This window comes from Festucalex cinctus, chromosome 8 (genome assembly GCF_051991245.1).
Source record: "Festucalex cinctus isolate MCC-2025b chromosome 8, RoL_Fcin_1.0, whole genome shotgun sequence".
NCBI classification, from domain to species: domain Eukaryota; kingdom Metazoa; phylum Chordata; class Actinopteri; order Syngnathiformes; family Syngnathidae; genus Festucalex; species Festucalex cinctus.
Window position 1 is genome coordinate 7689096 of NC_135418.1, and position 22494 is coordinate 7711589.

Here is a 22494-nt window from a genome sequence, read left to right on the forward strand (position 1 = left end):
AATTTTGGTTCATCCAGTTGTTAACTTGCTCTAGAGAATGACACAATGCGTTAATAGAACTGCTGTCATTTGGGGACATAGATAAATACAGTTGTGCGTCATCTGCATAACTATGCTAGTCAACATCGGCGTTCTGAAGCATTTGACCCAAACGTAACATATACAGACTGAACAACAGGGGTCGAAGGACTGACCCTTGAGGGACCCCACATGTCATGGCCTTTCAATCAGATTCAAAATTTCCAATAGTCACAAAGTAACTCCTTTCCTCCAAATAGGACCTGAACCATTTAAGGACTGTTCCATTTAACCCCGAGCAAGTTTCCAGCCTGTCTAACAGTATATTATGATCAATCGTGTCAAATGCTGCACTGAGGTCCAACAAGACGAGCACCGATACCTTCCCTGCATCAGTGCTCAATCTTATATCATTCAGTACTTTAATCAGAGCTGTTTCTGTACTGTGATGAGGTCGGAAACCTGACTGGAATTTATCCAAAAGTCCGTTTAAGCTAAAAAAATTGCTGAGTTGATTAACTCATTCACTGCCAGTCATTATAGAAAATTTTTACATTTCCAATACTCACGTGATATTCCATTCAATAATTATATATAAACCAAATCTACCAAATAACAGAATAGACTCCCTACTTTTTGTCCCATCCCGTTCTTTTATAATTGACAGCAGAAAAATGTAGGTTTGCCAAAATACAGCCATTTCTCCCATGGACTCTGAAACTGTGTTTATTTCCTATAAAATGGGGCTATGATGTCATCTACCGGTGGTTGGGCATCAGTAAAGTTGTTTCCAAGTTTGATATTTACAGTGGAGCATGCTCAGATTCGCCCCCATTTAGCACCGCTCTAAAAAATACAATTGACAAGTATACTTGTCAAAGGCAGTGAATGCCACTTTTTCAACTATTTTAGTTACGAAGGGAAGGTTTGCGATTGGTCTATAATTTGCTAGCAGGGAGACATCCAGTGTTCTCTTTTTTTAGAATGGGCTTGACGGCGGCTACTTTCAGACATTTAGGAAGTTCACCTGATTGAAGTGAGCAATTAATTATTTGTTGTAAATCGATCTGAACAGATTTCACAATGGTTTTGAAAAAGCCAGATGGAATTGTGTCAAGACAGCTCGTGGAAGATTTCAATTGCTGAACCAAGTCTACTACAGTATTTTGATCCACTGAGTCAAATTCTGTCATGGTAATTAAATTATTCCTAGGTGATTTTAAGTGCAGCATCGTTTTGTTATTTTGCTGGTTTGTAACAATGTTTGACCTGATGGCTTGTACTTTTTCACTAAAGTAGCAGGCAAATTCATTGCATTTATCTGTTGAGAGGAGTTCTGGCGCTGTTTGATTTGGGGGATTTGTAAGTTTGTCAACCACGCCAAATAGAGTGCGTGTATTGTTGAGGTTCCTACTAATAATTTCAGAAAAGTGTTGTTGTCTAGCTATTACTAACTCTTGGTTAAAATGACAAAGACATTGTCTGTACAGGTCAAAATGAACTTGGAGTTTAGTTTTTCTCCACTTTCGCTCTGCTTTTCTGCATTTAGATTTCAAAGTCATTATGTTGGTAGCACACCTCCAAGGTGTTTTAGTTCGGGATGAAATGGTCTTAGTTTTAATAGGAGCAACAGCATCCAAAACATTTGAGATTTTTGAGGTGAATTCATCCAAAAGTTCATCAACGGTCTCTGCATTTACAGTTGGTGATGCAGCCATTAATTCCATAAACATGTTGCTTGTATTCTCATTTATGTACCTTTTTTTAATCGAGACAGTAGTTGTTTGAACTTCTGGGATTGTTTGTAATTCAAAAAACACACAGGAATGATCTGAAATAGCCAGATCTTTCACCTCAACAGATAAAATGTCAACACCTTTAGAGATGACGAGATCAAGAATGTGACCTTGATTGTGTGTTGGACCTTTTACATGTTGTGAGAGACCAAAAGTATCAAGTATATTACAAAATTCTTTGGTATTTTTATCCAAGTTGTTGTCAACATGAATGTTAAAGTCTCCAGTTAAGACCAGATGATCATAGTCGGTACAAATTACTGACAGCATTTCTTCAAATTCCTCCATGAATCTGCCTTTTTGCTTTGGAGGTCTATAAATTATGACAATGACGATGTTTGGTTCACCTTTTACCAAAAGACTAAGATATTCAAATGAATTAAAGCTTCCCAATGAAATTTCTTTACACTGAAATAGAGATTTAAAAATGGCAGCAAGTCCACCACCTTTTTTGCCATTACGACATTTGTTCATGAAACAAAAATTTGTTTGTTTTGCCTCATTGAGAACCGTGTTGCAGGAACCTTCTGTTAGCCATGTTTCACTGAGGAGAAATAAGTCAAGATCATATGTCATAATAATGTTATGAATCAACAATGATTTGTTAACTAGTGATCTTGTATTTAGTAGCGCTAGTCTCACAGTGGCAATCGGAGACGCTGGTTTAGTCAGAGGTTCACAAGCTATACTGACTAGGTTTGTAGCTTCTGACTTATTTCTTCTCATTTCTTTTGCCAACTTTCTATTTCTTGTAATCACAGGAATGCTACAAGCTTCCTTGGGTCCTGACTTATTCTGGGAACACACGTTTTTTATATTGTATATGTAGTCTGGACCCAAAACATATCAGACCGAGCTATAGTTGAGATTCTCCATAGCCAAAGATGGAGGTCGGCGGGTGGGGAGCTGTATGCTGAGGCTTGGTGGAGTCAGACGATTAGTGGATAGCTGAATGTGGCGTCTTGGGGGGAGCATGGGCGAACCGTCATCAGCAGGCAGCTGCCTGGAGAGACTTTTTTTTTTTTTTTTTTTTTTTTTTTTATACTTTATTTTTCCTCAACAGTTTTCAAATATAACAATCATTAAGAACAAAACAAAACATACACAAAAAAATAAAAAAATAAAATAAAACGAAAAGACGTAACAAGGGCTCTGGAATCATCCTAAATATTTAACCAGCTCAATCAGTTCAGTGGTGTGATCTGTTTGTCCATTCTTTGTCGTTGCATAAACAATGTCCACTTCATCCATTTCTCATGGCAAACGACTTCTTCCATTCTTAACCTATGTGTGAGTAGTTCCATGTCGTATATCAGGCCCACTATTTTGAACCAGTCCTCAAGTGTCGGGGGTCCAGGGCTGAGCCACTTCTTTGTGATGGCCTTGCCTGGAGAGACTTTTATTTAGCTGTATGGACAGATTGACCAGATTGCTCAACCTGTTGGTGAGACTCGCTGGCGAGTCAGTCATCGGGTCATTCGGGGGCGGTGCACAGCGCGGGGGTGCATCCGGCAGTGAATCCGGTAGTGGCGCTGTCTGGCAGGTGTCGCTTGGGGGCGATGAACAGCGCAGGGGTGCATCTGGTAGTGAAACTGGTGGTGGTGGTCGTGGTGGTGTTTGGCAGGTGTCGTTCGGGAGCAGGGGAGCTGGATGTTCGGTGTTTGGAGTGTGGGCAGATGAGGACAAATCAATCTGTTCTGAAGGGCATGGAGTGGAAGATAGTGAGCCAGCCTCACCAGACCCTCTTCTTATCGGTTGTTGTGTTTCATGTCCTTTGTTTTGGGAACATAGCGTCCAGTGACGCACGCTATGGAAGATGTTGGCTGTCAGTAATCTGACTCCCTGCTTATTGAGATAAATCCCATTGCGTTGGAAAAGATGGCGACGTTCACAAAACAGAAAAATTGTCAATAAAAAAGAGGATTGTGTGACCAGTCAGAACTCCCGTCTATCTACCAGAGTACCCTGTCCGACAATTTCATTTCCCTGTCAGGCCCTGGGGCTCATCAGCAGATTAGACCGTCCTGACATCAGTGAGATCTGACATTTTTTTCACCAACCATTAACAACAAAAGGCTTCAAAAGTGCAAGCTTCAGCCGCTGTCTCTGCAGACTAGATCTACAAATACTTGGATCAAACACAAGTTCACAGTGTTGGGCAGCCATGTAGGAAAGAATATAAAATGTTGGCTGTGTGAAATTTGACACGAGTTTGGGGATCAGATTAATAATGCTTCAAAAACCTTCATCCAATGAAATATACAATCCTCTTTTAGCTTTGCATGAATAAACAAACAGTTAGCCACCCCTGAAACTGCATTGCATAAATTATTTGTCATTGTCCTGGAGGTGTGTATTGAAGCAGCACTATCTGTGGCAGAGCAGATGTGGCAGCCCATCAACTGTGATTTGTTGGACAAACTACAGGGAAAGATATCAAAGTCTATTATTCAGACACCTCTCTCTCTCTCTCTCTCTCTCATATATATATATATATATATTAGGGGTGTCAGTTGATTAAAATTTTTAATCGCACGATTTCAATAATTAACTCACAATTAACAATCCTTCGAAAATGTCCAAGACGAACATCGTCATAGTGAGCGATCGCCCAAATCGTGATTCTTTTCAATAAATTCTGAAACTTGATGGAAACTTCAGGTACGGCGAGGCATCTTTTTCCAAAAAAGGCCCGTCTCGTCGCAAGTAAAAACTTACTGTGCAACGTAGCCTTCATCAATCACCAATTGTTTGAATTTTTGCACAAATTTGTCGGCCGTTAGTTAATCCATTTACGTAAAACTATCAAACACCTCATGGCCCGAAGGGCGAATGACGAGGACGCTACATTAACACATTATATTCTGTATCTAATCTAATCCAATGGAATGCCAGGAAGATGCCAGTAATAGCCAATGGCAGAGCAGCTGTAAGTATGTTGCGTTCAGTAAACTTTGAGAGCTGCGAGTAGCAGTCCATCCTGTAGTTTTACCTTTCGTATCCTGAAACTTCTTTCGCAACAAGAGGCAATATTTTCCTGTTGAGGGGTTTCGTAACTTGAAAATTTCGTATGAAAGGACATTTGTAAGTAGAGGGACCACTGTACTGTCCAAGAGGATGAGTCAAGGTAACCGCCTTGAGCCGCGATGCCCACCGCACGCGGTACGGATTTCAAAATACAAGTAACAAGGCAATAGCATTGATGTCAAAGTATTAGTTGGAAGGCTTTTATTTTGAAGTTGGCCTTAGCAGCGCCAACTGGACTGTTTTGTTTCTTTTATAAGACATTTTTCAGTAGCTCTATCAGTAACGTCTTGACCCGGCCATTGGCCGGTTCAAACTATTTTTAGACCGATTCATTAGTCCGTGTGCCGTTGCACTCGCATCGTTGAACTCAAAACTGGATGTCCGGTTTTTGTTACCCTAATATATATGTCTTCTGAATGCATTGAACACAAGCTTGAAAAATGGGTGTGCAAAAATAATGCTTTTCTTCAAATGTAGCCACAATCACCAGATGTGCTTGCAGTCTCTCCACTGGAGTCAATAATTGAGGTGGTTTTCAAAAATAAATCATTGCAAAGCAGCGATGCAGCTGTCTTTTTCTAGGCTTAAAGTCTAATCTTTCATAACACTATATCACAGTGAATTTAATCTATTTGTTCAACTACTGCTGAGTTTCACAGCCCTTGTGTTTCTCTCCTGCACATAATCATTTTTTGGGATTGTCTGGTTTTATATATTCATAGATTTTCCAAAGAATTCACTGGCTCAATTTTAGAGAAAAGGCATGATTGAGGCTCAATCTTTAGTAAACACGCTGATAAATAAGAATAATGGCATAATATGGGCAATGGTATTTTTTGCCGTTTTTAACCAAGCATGAGTCCTTGGTTTTTGATTTCCATCAGTCGACTCTGAACACGGTTTGGGGGATCAGTTACTCTTTTACAGAGTAACACACATTGTCATACTTTGTTTAGGTGACGAGACAGAGTGGCTTGGGTTTACATGAGGTTCAGCTACATAGCAGGTTCATTTATTGAAAAAAAAAAAAAAAAAGTAAACTACTTCCATTTGGATTTAGTCTGAACCAATATTTCCATAGTATTTTTTATTATGTGGATGTATAATGTTTTAAAATCCCCCCTTCAGTAATGCAGTGCAGCTTTCCCCTTCACTTGTTAAGTGCAATTTACTAAAGCACTTCAACTCTCAACAGTAACATTAGCACTGTTAAAGCAGGCAACATGAACATGCAGAAACACTATTTTGAAAGCCAGTGTTCCATCAAAAATAATTGTTATTTTATTTGCAGTTTTTGATGTATTACGGCAAGAAAATTCCCGCTGGGCTGGGCCACTAGATGTATTCTCCGGAGTTTGTGAACTCACAAATACTGCGATAATTCAGCTTGTTCCCACCATATCTAGAACCCCTATCACACAGTACCGCTTTTTATATTAGTGGACCACACCCACTACTCCTCTTCGAATGATTGATCCTGCCTTGCTTAGAGCAGCCCAGCCCAGTTTTGAAAGAAAGAAATTGAATGTATCTTTATTAATTATTATTATTATTATTATTATTATTATTATTGGGCGGCACGGTGATCTAGTGGTTAGCACGTACGCCTCCCAGTTCTGAGGACTTGGGTTCGAGTCCGGGCTCCGGCCTTCCTGGGTGGAGTTTGCATGTTCTCCCCGTGCCCGCGTGGGTCTTCTCCGGGTACTCCGGTCTCCTCCCACATTCCAAAGACATGCATGGCAGGTTAATTGGGCGCTCCGAATTGTCCCTTGGTGTGCTTGTGGGTGTGGATGGTTGTTCGTCTCTGTGTGCCCTTCGATTGGCTGGCAACCAGTCCAGGGTGTCCCCTGCCTACTGCCCAGAGCCAGCTGAGATAGGCGGCAGCACCCCCCGCGACCCTTGTGAGGAATAAGCGGTCAAGAAAATGGATGGATGGATTATTATTATTATTATTATTGCATGTATCTACATTAAATGTGCTTATGTGCTTATAAGCACAAGCCTAATGCTTGCCTATTTGCCATTTTACATCTTATTTTTAGAATATGCCACATGCTGTTAAAACTTTGGTCATTCTGGATTTTCTGGTTATATTGTGAATTGTACCTAGTTAAAGTTGCGAAATATTTCCATAGGTATGTGTCATTTCCGTGCATAAACCAGATAAAGTAAACAATTGTAGTTATAAAGACAACAGCCTGCTATGAGAGAGAGAGAGAGAGAGAGAGAGAGAGAGAGAGAGAGAGAGAGAGAGAGAGACTTTTGCTATTTAATGTTCATTTTCCTCAGTTCCAGCAAAACAGAGTGTGAGACTGCAACAGAAATTCATAAGTGTAGTCAATAATTACCCATACTCACTCCTTTGAGTTCTCGACCATTTCCTCTCAAAGTATAGACCCCTTCAGAGTTTATAAACAATGTGACACAATTTAAAGGACGGGGCAGAGTTGTAGGCAAAAACACCTCAGTGGCGTGTGGTTCTAACACCGGTCAGCATATTTTCACAGAAAGTTCACGTCGGAATGGACGCGGAAAACGGCCATTTGAGTTAACGTGAGTAAACTGACTCCCCACGACCGTGAATGTTACTTTAAAAAGTTAACTCTGACTGATGGGACGATATTTACTGACCCCTACGCACTCACGTACTGGATAGACGATTTAACGGGACTACCCACCGAGTAATGGCCGGATATTTAAATCTACCTTCTAGAAAAACTGAGCGTTTATACTAAAGATAAACTGAAGGCCTTTAAATCATTAGATGTCTACAACTAACTACGTCTTGAATGGACATGTTCAAAATTTAGAATATATCAACTTGAGCGAGGACTTTTGTGTCGTGCGGTCGCAAGTGCTGCCAAGTCAACGACAGGGACAGAAGACAAGGATATACGAGACATGTACCTCTCCTACAAAATATGACAAGTAGTTATCAGAACCATTGTGGCGGCTTTCACCTCGACAAAACTGAAACGTACAGCTAACATTTGGTTAGCTAGCGGTTAGCATTTGCGCATGTAGCATGTAAACACGGACTTTTTGTCAGTCCGTGCATGTAAAAAGAATCCCACAAGTAATGACTAACTTAAGTAATTTCAATCACAACTAAGTGTAGCCCATATCATTGTCCGGGCTGAATCTGATTGTTAAATCTCACCTGATATGAAGTGTGCGCTGCAAACACGAGCATTGTTGATGATAGCCTCAGTCGAGTCCTTTCGCCTAATCGTGTTTAACCACAGCCGTCTGCGATTACTCTGACTGGCAGAGGCTGGGATGCAATAGAATTTCAAGTTTTTGTTTGTCCACGGTTCTGGCAACCAAAAACACAACAAGACGACATTTTCTACAGACAACCAGCGTTGTTTACTTCTAGCTCCACTTCCGTTGCCTCCAGCGGCAAGTTGTTTTTGCCTCCGGTAAACACTGTGACGTCATCGTGACGTAGGCCATGAAAGGGTCTATTGTTATAACATAGCTACAGAAGCGAGGCCAGTCAGCTTCAAAATAAAAATACAGTAAGGATATGTGGCGCCTCAAAAGGGGGTCTTGTTGTACAATGCGCATGTGTGAGTCTCCAACTGTATTTTCTTCATGATTGTCCGTGTTATATGTTTTGGGCCATGTTGCTCAGTGTGCGGTGGGCCAAAAGTAGAGAAGGTTGAAAAATGTAGCTGACATGCTGGATGGACACGAGGAGAATGAGCCCAATTATCTCACTGACCTTTTTGGTAAAAATCACTGTAAGGGAGGAAGAGTGTGGAGGAAGAGGACTCTGAGATACTCTCCTTATGACTCACGCACAACACAATTCTCAAGTAAACAATAGCAGTTGAATTTATTTTTATATTTATATAACACTTAAAAAAAAGACTATAGCTGCATACAAAGTGCTGTAGATTAAGTGAAGAGCAGATATTTAAGAATAAAGACGGTTCAAATAATAATGAACACAATAATGTGTTCTACATGCCCCTATTATTCTCAACATCGTATGCTGATTAATATTGTGTTAGCGGGACATGAATTGAGCAGCAAAATCCAACAGATTTTATCCATCTAAGGTGGTGGTCATTAGGGGTGGGTGATATGGCTTAAAAATTTGATCACGATATTTCAAAGAAATTTGCAGTGACGATATTTTTGACGATATTGATAATAATTACAATAGATTTGTGATTGACACTTCAGAATAATTGCACTTTTATTGTAGCAACAATATTTAAAGGGGCATGATGCAAGATTCAGAGTTTTTGCACATTTGCGACCGCTCTGGCGAAACGTGGAATGAACCCCAGCAACGTGAACACGGCCTGGTGCGTGCGCGACTTTTTCGGGCACGAGCAAACCTCCGAACGTAAACAATGCACAGGCACAATGCCTTTATCATAGGCTTAATAATGTCGACAGAGGTAAGAAACGTATTAATCTTCAAGTTATTTTGTATGTGAAAGTCATTGTGAGTGACAAAAGCTTACGTAATTGCAACCTTCCAAACGTAAATAGTGCATTCCGTGAATCCGATGACATTGAGGATAGCAATACGTTGCTAATATGCCCAAGTGCATAGACATTAGTAAGTGACCGTGTGGTAGTTTTGCCTTTTAAGTAAGTCTTACCTTTTTAGCAAAAAGTCAGCAAGCTGTGGGTCCCGTTTCATCCCCAGGATAGCTCTTAGCTCGCTCCACCTGACAAACGCTGCTCCTATATTTATCCGCGTCCTCCCGTGACGCTGGTCTGAAAGTTTTTTTTACTTCTCTTTGTCTTCCATGGCGGTCTCCATAAGGGATTGAGACGTATCGGGTGCAGGTCTCTTTAAATCCAGTTTGAATTAGCTGTCCTGTCCGTGAAGTTGCGTGAACAATTGCGAGAGCTAACATGGACAATAGCGTGCACGCGCATGACCTCATGCTCAGGGCAAAAACTAAAGTTTCCGGCCCGAACCCTCCAACATTTTTTCCTTTTACAGAAAAATAGGGGCAACAGTCATTGTGCCACAGTCGTGTCTCCTGTCCATTATACAATTCTTAAAACATGTGCGGGTGAAAAATATGGTTATTTTAACACTCAAATTTGAGTCTAATCTTGCTTCGTGCACCTTTAAGCCAACTTTTTTTTTCCAGAATTAAAACGTAAACAAAGTGCAAATATAGCAACTGTAATGGAATAAAATGGAAATAAAAACAGGCCATAGTGTTTACCCTGCGAATTATAACTGCTTAAAGGACATTTACTTAGCAAATACAATGAAAGCACATACCTTCAGAAGTCAGTGGCAAATTGCATGAGTCAAAAAAGTCCACTATTTTCTACTGTTTAGTTGAGCCGCGTGTTAGGGGGGAATTGCCAATGATATGATAGCAGCCAGTTTGTGGCGTTATGCTTTATACATCGCAGGCAAATTGCATTGGTAAAAATATTTTTTCCCTCTGCGATTGTCCGCAACCTCTTCGAGCGTTATTTTGCCGTGAATGGCTCTGGTTGTTTAATCAGAGGAGCGAGAAACGCCGCGTTTCCTTGTAGACATTACTAGCGGGTATGAATAAGACAAATGTGCATATTAGCTTAGCGGTCGATTAGCATCACAAACTCACGTGAATTAGATGGCGAATTATCGGTCACGGTAAAATAAACACCACGGATTGTTGATCTTGGCAAAACGATACGAGACCGCTTCAGTATTAACCAACCACCGTATTTTATTTTATTTTTTCATAAGGAGTGCGTCGAATCAAGAGTGCTCCAGTAATTAATGAACAAAACACACGACGAAGCTCACTCCCACTTTGTCGAAGACGTGACAGAGCTGAGCTCTTGCAGCCTCACACGCTCCTACATTGTTTTTTGTGCAGCAGCAAACGACGCGAGTACGTCCAAGTTGACGCGTAGACGTATAATGTTACACAATTACTTCATCACGTCAATTTCGCGACATGTCACATTTTTATCACCTAAGAAAAATACACCGGTAATATCGCAGACGATATTTTTTGGAACATCCCGAGTGGTCATTTTGCCACTTACTGTTGACTGAAAATGACACCACAGTGCTGAAGGGCTCAGCTTGTGAATGTCACATGACCAAACCCCAAAAGTCGGTGACCTGTGGGCAGTTGTTACTTGAGTCAGGGTTTTTGTTGTTGTCGTCTCTTTGAAGTCAGTGGTTGTCAATTATTATGTTTTTTTGTTGGCATGGCAACATGCCCCCTATTGGGAAGCCTGCCCCACTATTAGAGAATTGTACTGGATTTACTAGTTCTGTTCAAATAATGATGAAGAAAACGGAGACAGATGCATTCTGGGTGGGTGGCAGCAAGAAGAGGGGGGCTGGGTGGGTCCCTGTGATTGATCTCCAGGGCCCCCAAAGAAAGAAGATAGGAAACCCTGTGCTGCTAATTAATGTAGACCCAGGTTTAAAAAAAAAAAAAAACTCTCTCCATTGAACCCCATGGAGTTACAGCCACTGCACTCAGATCTATCATCCGTGAGTGTCTGTGTGTTCTTAGAATGAATCCATGTGGCTGTGTGCATGTGTGTGCTCTTAGCAGCTGGAGTGCTTCAAGGGTATAAATTACAGCTTCTCCTTGAGGGTGTGAAAGGGAGTGCATGAATTTTGCAGATGAGGGATTAGTTCTCAGCTCTCTCTAGTCGCACATGCAAACTTACTGTATATTTGATTTCATGCGTACACGCTTGATCCACTTCTGGTTACGTCACAGGGGCCAAAAAAAAAAAATCCCTAATGTAGTTAGTAGTAGTAGTTGTACGACGTAAAATTTGCAAAACACTTCCATGCAGTTCTGATCACTTGGTGTGTATCTCAAATTCATTAATTAATTCCCTGTTCTGGCAATTTCAATGCGATTCAAATGCACAACAGAAATCACAAATATTGAAATCCTATATGAACAAAAATTGGCTCAGCCATGACTATTCTCAAACCTACTTTAATGATAACAAACAACAAACCACAGTATAATTTACCAAGATAGAACCATGTAGTAGCGCTAAATATCACACAACAGAACCAGCAACTATTCAGTGAGTCACATGGCTACTTGCAATCATCTGCAATATAATTACCTGCATTGCTGAACAGGTATTCAGACTACAGCTGTATGCTGTTTTGCAAGGTGGAAGAGTGCAAAGTACCATGCCTGTCTATCATGCATGCATGTCTTTTCACGGAAGCATTCCACTCACATTAAAAGAAGTTAGAAACAAGGATTAACAAGAACAAAAAAACGTTTCAATAGGACAAATTATGGGAGGCAGGGCCATACTTATCCTTGACTGAATGCCTCTAAACAGAAATACTTTCTTTTAAAAAAGACGTCCTGGAATGTAGTGACTAGAATTTGTTTTGCAGGGAATATGCAGACTTTATTTTGCGCCTGTGTGGTTCATACATTTGTTGTATTGTTCACTGTCAGTCACTGACTTCTGCTGATGTGTCAAAATGACGGTGGCCTCTTCCGTCAGTGTTATTTGCTGCTCTGTAAGCAGCCTGAGCCAGAGCGGTTGGACCAGAGCAGAGTGCAATAACTGTGAACGAGGGTAGCAATAACTCCATCGGCTTCCTCATCAAATCAAAGCTGACTGATGCAGAATAATCAGAAATTGAAATCAGTGGGAGAAAAAGAGCTGAGCTGACAAAAAAGGAAATGTCATTGCGAGAAGCGCAATAATAAAGGAATCAATGAGGTGCAGTTGCCATTGCACTTCTTGAAGGCAATAAGAGCTGCAATATACCTCCATGTTGCAATATACCTCCATGATGGGTAGAGGAAGATGGAGAAGATAAAGGAACTGCCACAGGATTCAGTGTGTCAAAAAGACACTTTTATTATTATTATTATTATTATTATTATTATTATCGTTATGTTCAGTCGTGTAGTATTTATCTGAATAGGTAATATTATTTAATTCAATAACTAGTTTGAGCAAGATATACTCATCATCATCATCATCATCATCATCATCATCAAAAAGAGGTGACATTCATGTCATCTTTTGTTGTTGTTGGTCAAAACACCTTCATTCACAGCTCATTATCACAATTCCATTGTTTGCTGTCATAATCATTGTCAAATTGTTATTTTTTCCACCATGACCTAATTTCTCCTTTCAGTTCACATCCTCACCCACAAACAAATCTCATAAATACGCACCTCATCTGGGACATATGTGAATATATTCGAATACTATGAATAAAGGGCTGGTGTTTAACGTTGAACCTCCCACTTACACAGCAGTGAAAATTAACACAAACTCCCAAAAGCTTTCCAGTCACAGTATTTAATGTGACAGTGTGTAATCTTTAGTGCCATCTAGTGGTAAACTAATAATTCATTCAATTATGTTCTATGGGCGGCACGGTGATCTAGTGGTTAGCACGTACGCCTCCCAGTTCTGAGGACTTGGGTTCGAGTCCGGGCTCCGGCCTTCCTGGGTGGAGTTTGCATGTTCTCCCTGTGCCCGCGTGGGTCTTCTCCGGGTACTCCGGTCTCCTCCCATATTCCAAAGACATGCATGGCAGGTTAATTGGGCGCTCCAAATTGTCCCTAGGTGTGCGTGTGAGTGTGGATGGTTGTTCGTCTCTGTGTGCCCTGCGATTGGCTGGCAACCAGTCCAGGGTGTCCCCCGCCTACTGCCTAAAACCAGCTGAGGTAGACGCCAGCACACCCCGCAACCCTTGTGAGGAATAAGCGGTCAAGAAAATGGATGGAATTATGTTCGTTCGCTCACACAAAATAAGAATTGGTGGTAGAGTTCTCGGAGCCACCGTAATGGTACTTCATTTATATAGCACTTTTCCATCTTACAAGGCCCTCAAAGTGCTTTACATTTGACTACCCATTCACCTACTGATGACGCAGCATCAGGAGCAGGTGGCGGTTCAGTATCTTACTCAAGGATACTTTGACGTGGTAACAATGGAATGGGATCGAACCCACAACCTCTGGATTGGGAGACAACCACAATACCACTGAGCACCACCGCCCCCGTGGTGTGTGTGACTCGAAATGCTTGTGTTTCGGCTACATTCTATTAGGGATGTCACAATAAGGGCAATATAATGATATTGTGATATTTAAACTGCCACAATATTGTCGTCGTCGTGTTCACAATATTTAAGAGGAACACATCTGTTAAAAAAGTCAGGTTGATTTCCATTTGTGCAATTCTAGCACCCTCTAGTGACTAGTTTATTAGTGCAATTTAACTCTTTGACTGTCAGCCATTTTCGGAAAAGGTAACCCCATACTGCCAGCTGATTTACAGAATTTTACCGATCTTTCAAGCTCCACAGAAAATGTTGTGTTAGGACTATGGAAACGCGGATACTACCAAATGAAAGATTGAAGTCTCATTTTTCATCTAAAAAAAAAGTTTGTTTCTACCTTATTCGGATCTTCAGTAATCAACAATAGAAAACAGCTTCGTTTCACCCAAATCCTCTATTTTCTTCCAAAATACGGAGAAATCAAGCTTTTTGTGAAACGATGTTATTTCGTGCACTCTAGTGAATTTGGCACTTTTTTTTTTTGCATGAGGGATTCTACAAACACCTAAACTTCTATAAAACACTACCCCAACAATAAAAAAAGTGTTTTTTGATTGCAAAATAACAGTTTATTAAATTCAACAGTAGCAATCCGAACAAACAATTTGGAAAACTGTTTGAAAACTATTTACACGTGCGCAACAGTTTTTGTCAGTCTGCTTCTGCATGGACTGATTTGCGTAGAGGTTGGTATGATGAACGATGTGCTGGAGAAGTTCATCCGTGATGAAGAGCTCCAGGATGTCAGCTGGCAGGTGGGAATTCAGCTCTGCTGCAGCATCCCTTGGTCCTGGTTTTGCAGCAAAGGGGAAGATGGTTGGCTGCCAGCCGAATTCATCAACTTCAAGCCAGCCAGAATCTTTGGGATCTGCAAATATACATTTCAATATCATATTATTTTAGAGCAGTGTGATGCAATGTGTGTGTGTGTGCATATGTTTACCTTTTTTTTCTTCGGTGTATTGGTTGATGCACATTCTGTAAATTATAGAAGACGTTTACCATCAAATATTTTATTAGTGCTGTGGAGAATCTTTTCTTTTTACCTTTGTTCTGCTCACTGTGAGATGGGTCACTTTGGGCCCTATGAGGAGGAGCTGAAAGAAACATATACAATTACAATACTATCGAAAGACTTTCCTTTTATTGTTGCGGTGCATTGAAAACGTTTTTTTATTTTTTACCTTTCTTTGTCGTAGAACCAGCGGTCGGACGTTGCTGTGAGCACGATCTATAAAATATACATTCACGTTTGTATAGGTAATAGATGTTTTAGTGTATATCAGCACATTTACACACGCTGCTAGCAGATCGACCGAGAAAGTTAGGAAAGTAATCTTACGAGCAATCTCTTAGCATGTTAGCGCTTACCTTCACGTTCTTTGGAAGACTGTCCAAGACTGTCTTGCATCGGACCCATAGTAGTCGCCATCGTCCGATGAAACGTCATCTGTGCAGACGTGCTCGGTTGTGCACCACTTTTCTCCGGTGTTAGCATCGCTAGCCGGTGGGGCCTTAGGACGTTATTAGCATCGCTAGCCGGTGGGGCCTTAGGACATGGTCAAAACGGCCGCGTCACCGCTTCAACTATGACTTAACCCCGTCATCACTGTGCTCTTGAGCACTGGTCGATGCTTTTGAGCTTTGAAAATAAGGATCAAGCGTGAGCTGCTTGCCATCTGTAGCCTTTTTGACTCCCTTAGCCAAGTTAGCCATTCTCTCCCCCTCAACACTCTAGCTCAGCCTCTCTTCTTCTACTGTTGTCTCCTACCCGATCTTGTCCAAAAGACTCATCACAGCCATCTAGTGGCCAGGAATACCCATTATAGTAACCCGATCGGCTTGATACTTGGAGCACAGCTGCCCAAGGCTTTCCTCCACCCGTTTCCATAAAAAAACATAGTAGACGTCAATTAACGTCTATGGCGGCCAATCCTAGGATTATACTGAACGTTTTTAAACGTTTATGGCGGTCAAAGAGATAATTTTCATTAGGGATGTTTTGGCCTTCTACAGTATGTTTAAAATCTATGCTATTTGTCAGATGAAGGTGAACCTGATTTGCTTGTGAAGCGATCATTTATGCTGTGCTTGCATTAGCAAGTAAGTGCTTCAATATTGTTATTAGAGATTGTAGGTGGATTATATGCATTGCTGTTATGTACAAAAGCACAATATTGTGTTTTTTTTTTTTTTTTTTTAGTATGAGATCGCTTTTTTATAATATTGTGATCTTATTTAAATATCGGCAACGCCCGTGATAATTATCGTATCGTGACCTTCATATCGTGATATCGTATCGTGATGTTTGGATATCGTTACATCCCTACATTCTATGATATAGCGCCATCTCGTGGTCAACTATTACACACTGTCACTTTAACTAGCCTACATGGACCCATCAAAACCTAAAAAAATGTCTTCATGATACTACTCATTGGATCACATCTAGTTCCCAAAAACATGAAAGAGAAAAAAACTTCTTTTTTTTTAACTAATGAAAATACTGCACTTCTCCCACTTTCTTGCTTTCCCAAGGTTGAATTCTCAGCCCCTACTGCGTCATCCTTGACCTGTTTTCCCTTGGTCAGATAATCCCTCTCTATTTCCAAAGCATCTGGCAAATGATAACATATTTTGAAATACATAATTGACAAGTTTCAATAGCTAAATATCAACTCAAATATTCTGGGCACACATAGAAAGAGGTCCAACAATATGGGTGGGTCTCTTTAGTTGAAAATCAAATAATGTAAAACAAAGTCAATTCCTCTTGGTCTCTAGATTTCCCCAGAATGGCTATTAACTAGTCCAAAAATAATGACACCATTTATTACAATCGTGGGGAAACATGACACAGAAATAATTAGTACCACTAGAGAGTATTGGAACAGTGCGCAGGGGTAAGAGTGGCCATTTTGATGTTCATGGTTCTCATCAATTTCCCCATCTACCCAAGAGAGACTTAGCAAGACAGTAAGCGAGACAATGATTGCTGCAATAGGGACAAAGCTGTGTTGAGGTTCTCACAAAGTCATTTTGTTGGTCCAGGTAATGGGCCTGGGGAGATATGTAATAAGAAGGACTTGGCTTGTCTGCACCTAGACTGGCCCGAATGCCATTAATTACCCAATCCTGTGCCTGCCATAGCTCACACTGTGACTCTCTGTAGGGCCTTGACTGGCCACTTTGAATATAAGTGAATTATTCTTTTATAACCTCAACCTTCACAGTCTCTTTCACTATCACATAGTCATTTAGTGACCATGTGTATATTATAACTTGGAATATTACTGATGAGATTGAATCTACTCTCTCAAGTGTTTGGATCATTGACCATTAATCGGAAAAGCCACTAAAATTATAGGGGACATATTATGGAAAATGTACTTTTTAATTGCTTCTATACAAATGCAGTAGTTGTCTATCTTAAGTGTCTGCCTGCAAACCCATAAAGTGTGAAATTAAACAACAGAGTGAATCAATTGTTAGCTGCCTATTTCCAAAAATACCCATTAGCGAGCCATTCTAAATTTTGCTTGAATTTGATGTAAACTTGTGGCAAATGTAGGCATAAAACTGCCCTGACAAAGTTTTTCTCACCTATGAATTGGCAGCTGGGCTGGGCAAAATGTCAACCAACACGGAAAGTACTATTATGTCAGAGAGTTTTCTTTGTATAGTGTGTGTACGTGTGTTGCTGGGGGTTGTGGCGTGGTGGCCGTCGGGAATTTCAGTCGGGCGTTTTATCTTAACCCTTTACAAAGGTCTACTCTATGAAAAGTTATGATTGCTGAATTGCTTGCACCAGTGCTAGTTAACCTATTTTCTTATCAATATCAAGTGCACATTCAATTCAGCAGGTCTGTGTCCAACGTGTTCCATAGAAAGACTTGAAACATATGTTCAGAAATGAGATAAATTAAATTGCTTATTATGAATGGATTGAGGGACAGTCACTGCCCAGCTATCATAAATGTGTGGTTCTGCGATTAGGCAGGAATTCAGGTTTTATTGTCCTCATGTTTTATTGCACGAAAACACTTAAGAGGTGTTTTTATTGTTAAGCAAAAAATAAAAAGTAAAAAAATCCTCATGATTCATGTTTAGAAAAACATATATTTTACTGCTGCGATTGGCTGGCAACCAGTCCAGGGTGCTGCCCAAAGCCAGCTGAGATAGGCTCCAGCACCCTCCGCAACCCTTGTGAGGAATAAGCGGTCAAGAAAATGGATGGATGGATATATTTAACTGAAAATGTTACACTTGTCGATATTTGTGTTTATGTACATATTGTACGATCTGATCGTGATTCAATGTCATTTGTTTACTTACTTTTCTGCTCTCTTCTTTTACATGCGCTGTGGTTCCATCTTCACAAAAGGTAATATATATTTTTTCCTTCATGTGTGTTCGTGTGTGAAGTTGACCAGAATGCAAAATATAGGCTTTATTTTTGTAGATTGAGGCATGTGTGCTTGACGATGGTTCGGTACCGAAAATATTACGACAACTGTCAAAACGCAGTAGGAAATCTCCGATATACACAGAAAAAGCTCAGATGACGGAATATTATTGTTCGGTTTTGTTCCAGATGTTTGATGTTTAAAAGGAAAGGGAATCGTTTCGAAGAATTTCCACTTTTCTGTGGTAGAAGTTATAAGATCCCACAGCAGGGGATACAATTTTTTGCAGGGATAAGTACCGGCAAAGGCTACTTTAGCACAACAACGCTTCCCTGTAGTTTGGTGTGAACGTAGCACAAAATGCTTCTGAATTGTTCCAGTGAGCTTAGTGTTAGTGTTAGTATAGTGTTAGTGTAATCCATTTCCACCAAGATTTATTATTTATTTATTCAACGGAGTTCTGTCCACCAGTGCATCTGACGAGTCACGTCAATGTGCGCAGTCTGGAGTATTTTCACTAAGAATGCGCTGCGTCCGGTAATAGCGCGAAATATTGCACCACAACTGCACCCGCAGTCTGCGCCCAGTTACCCACCTATTCACTAAGGATATTGCTCTAATCATATACCGGAAAACACGCCAACAAAACTGACAGCTTGGAGCAAATTTGCATCTGATTTACACATGGCAATGGATTTGCGCCAAGAACATGGTTGTTATAGTAACAGTTGCGAGAAAGATGACATTATCAGAAAGGGAGGTTGGACCGAGAGTAAGCGTTTAGAGCGCCATTAAGCTGTACAGAGCAGAGAGGACGACAACGACATCATTCATTCATAAAGTACAAATTATTGGTGCAATCGTTTTTTAGAAATATATTTTCAGAGGTTGGTGTGGGCGTACAGTATGCATCTGGCACGTAAAAATAATCATAAAATGCCTCCCCGCCAGTGCCGATCAACCCGGGTTACATTGTCCTAAACCAACATTGAGGAATGTCCCCTTCCCTCTCCCTTCTCTGCGTGATCAGCCACAGAGCGACGTGCACCGTGCCATGCACTGCTGTCATGATCCCGGGATCGAGGTTGTGTCAGGTTAATACATGCATTCCAAAAACGTTATTTGCGTCACGCAAATTCTGTGTGGCTATTTGCGCTGGCGTTAGTGAATTAGACGCTGCATATCAATGAGTCTCATTTGCATTGGGGTGGGCATATTTTGCGTCAAATGTATGCAAATTACCTAATCTACATACACGCAAAGAATACCGGCGCACCGTGGCACAATCTGGTTGGCAGGGCACTTCATGACGGATTTCCACATCTGCGCGTTTAGTGAATTAGGCGCTCCCGGATTGCTCCATTTGTACCGGTTAGCGCGGTGCAAAGGCGACGCAAACCTTTAGTGAATAGGCCCCTCTATGTTTTTGTTAACTGTTATTTTGCACATCATTGAAAAAGTAAAATTTTGAATCAAAAACAGTTTCTCATATAGACCTGCAATCATGTTACAATAAGTGTAATGTAGCCTAATGCATGTGTTTCAACCCCCACGACCACCACCAGTCAATAAATAAACAAATAAATAAAAAATTTGGCTGCACGGCAACCATGTCCGGCATGAAATTTGAGCCACTTTGACCCCTGCTTGCGACAGAAATGAAAATAGAGCCCTATGTGTTGATGTGGACGTCTTAGTATATAGTGAACAATAAAGCATATTGTTCGGTGGAGCTTTTAACACACGCTCACATGGACCAGCTGATAAGTGATGACATACACAAAGCACAAACATTAATATCTTAAAGAGTGTGAAGTGATTTGTTATCTATAAAGTGCATTTGTCCATTATCTAGATCAGGGGTTCTCAATTCGAAACGTGAAAGGGACACTTTTTTTCAGGTCATAGGGCAACAGCGTATGTGGTGGTAAAAAATGTATGCATTTGTTTATTTATGTATGTCTTTATTTATTAATTAATTAATTCATTAATTTATTTATTTATTTATTACTATTACTGTTTTTATGTCATTTGTGGCTAGGTGTACTGAATGGCGTAATAATAATGAAGTTATCACATTCATTCAAGACAAAATATTAACTTTTTACTGCTGAAAAAGTTCAATGAGTCATGTACCCCATTAAATACCTCAGGTGCAACCAGTTTTGTTGCTTTCGTTTGTTGTGTAAAAACAGTCATAAACCTACTTTATTGTTCAGCATGGATGTTTGAATTGCGACTTAAAAGTAATACAGATTACTTTGCAATTTTTTCAATACAGATGTAGGAATGAAAGGGGTCTAAGTTTATTATATAATCTCATATTGCCCTTTAAATCTCACTTACAAATGTCATTTTAATCACAAAAGTCATCTTTTATTTTTTAAATTTTTCCTATACTTTTTGTTATAACCCTTTGGGAGGATGTTTCTGGATATTAAGAAAACTGTATAAAGTGACCACTATCACTACCACTACTTCTCCCTTGTCTTTTTCCATCGTTTGATTTTTTGGAATTTGTGTTAAATCTGAAATCTTTGAGCATTTCATTTTACAGACAATAGAGGCATGTGTCGAACAGGTTTGGGCATATTACCCCCGGCTACGCGCCTCTACGTTGGGGTTCACCCCCCCAAGGGGACAAGAGGGTAGACCCTGTCATGGCCTGGGTCGCATGCGCCAGAGTCGCGCCAGAGTTCATGACCTGTTATGTGTCTGTTTAGGTACTGATGTAACAAGTGTCTGTTTACAAAACGTGATGTTTGTTATGTCAACCTTTAATCCTTTATGTGATGTCTGAACCTATGTGATGTCGTTCTTCAGTCCTTTACGATTCACTATCTGTGGGTGCAGTCTTGAGAACTGTGTGTGGTTTGCCGGATTATTGTCCAACTGTCCGGTGTACAGCGTCTCTGAGTTTCTGCCACTCGATTTGAATAAATGGAGAAAATTTTATTTGTGTCTGCATTTGGGATCCAAACCTTTCAGTACCCAGCATTTGCACTAAATTTGCAATGAGCACTAAAAATAGAGCCACTTGCTTCCTGGAGTAGAGCATTTTGCAACCTTATTAAATAGCTAAATAGACATGTAGGTAGAATTTATGGAGTCACTTTCAACCCTACAATAACAGCAATGTTCTAAGAAGATGAACATATATCATGACAGGATTCGGTGCTTGTACTGTATCCCCAGACAGATTATATTATTTGGCAAGATATAAACTCCTAAACTCTGTATTACTGCAGCTCAACCTTAAGCTATTTTGGAAATAAGACAGCTTAAGGAAGTGAAAGCTTGCACACCAGTCTGGAGAATGGTCAAGGACGAGGATTTTTGAAATATTCCCTAATCCTTTGCTTTTCCTCACATCTTTTGATGACAATAGCTGTTCTATTCAGTGGTAAAGTCCTTTCCTCACTCTCTTTGCAGAAACATTTCATTTTAATGGCACATTAAGTGCATCTCAGCATGAACAAAAAAAGGAGAAAAATCTAGTTGAAATAGAAGTGATCATATTTTCAAAGTCAGTCCAATTTTGTACTTGTTTTGTGCCCTCCAGTCGTCTTATTTAAGACAGGGATAAATATGACAATATGAGTTGCTGGTGCTGCATGTTATGAGAATTTATTTCAATCCGTCCAAGCCTTTTCTGGTTCTAGCGCTACAAGTACTGAAACATATATCCAAATAAATAATAATAATTTTACATTACCTCTGCTTGAACTACTGGACAGAACTGCTTGAAGCGCTGGGAAAATCATTGTCTAACCTCAGCTTCTCTTAAGTTGACCTGGAGAAACAACATGGAGAGACATTAGTTCGTGAGAAGAAAATGTCACTTACTGCGGTATTTTCTGAGCTGTTAGATATGCATTATGTACCGTATTTGTGGCAACACCCCAATTTAACCCCTGGCTGTTTTCATAATTGTAATCTTGTTTAACATTTATTCTAGCTACTCAGAGTTGAACACTCTTCAAGTCATTGAGCTTCACTTGAAAGGTTACACATTCAGCAGTCAAGAACAAAACACCTCTGAATTATTTAAGATGATGAAAGCTGTAAAGAATGCATAAAGGAGCATAAGGCAGGCAGAAACCCTAATGAGCTGATGCTATAAACTATCTAGCAAATAGCTTGAGAATTTCAGCTTGCAAGCTCTGACTGAGTCAAG

General features: G+C 40.3%; 1 protein-coding gene and 1 long non-coding RNA gene across 5 annotated transcripts in view; one reads left to right on the forward strand and one right to left on the reverse strand.

The window, feature by feature from the left end:
* Positions 1–22494, forward strand: part of LOC144023789 (receptor-type tyrosine-protein phosphatase gamma-like) — a 390627-nt gene that overhangs the window by 174354 nt on the left and 193779 nt on the right. The gene's annotated exons all lie outside the window — the stretch shown is intronic.
* On the reverse strand, positions 14546–15883 carry LOC144023790 (uncharacterized). Its single transcript, XR_013284604.1, has 5 exons — positions 15283–15883; positions 15096–15142; positions 14958–15008; positions 14855–14889; positions 14546–14779 (listed from the first exon to the last, which is right to left on the reverse strand). It is a non-coding gene; the product is annotated as an uncharacterized LOC144023790 (long non-coding RNA).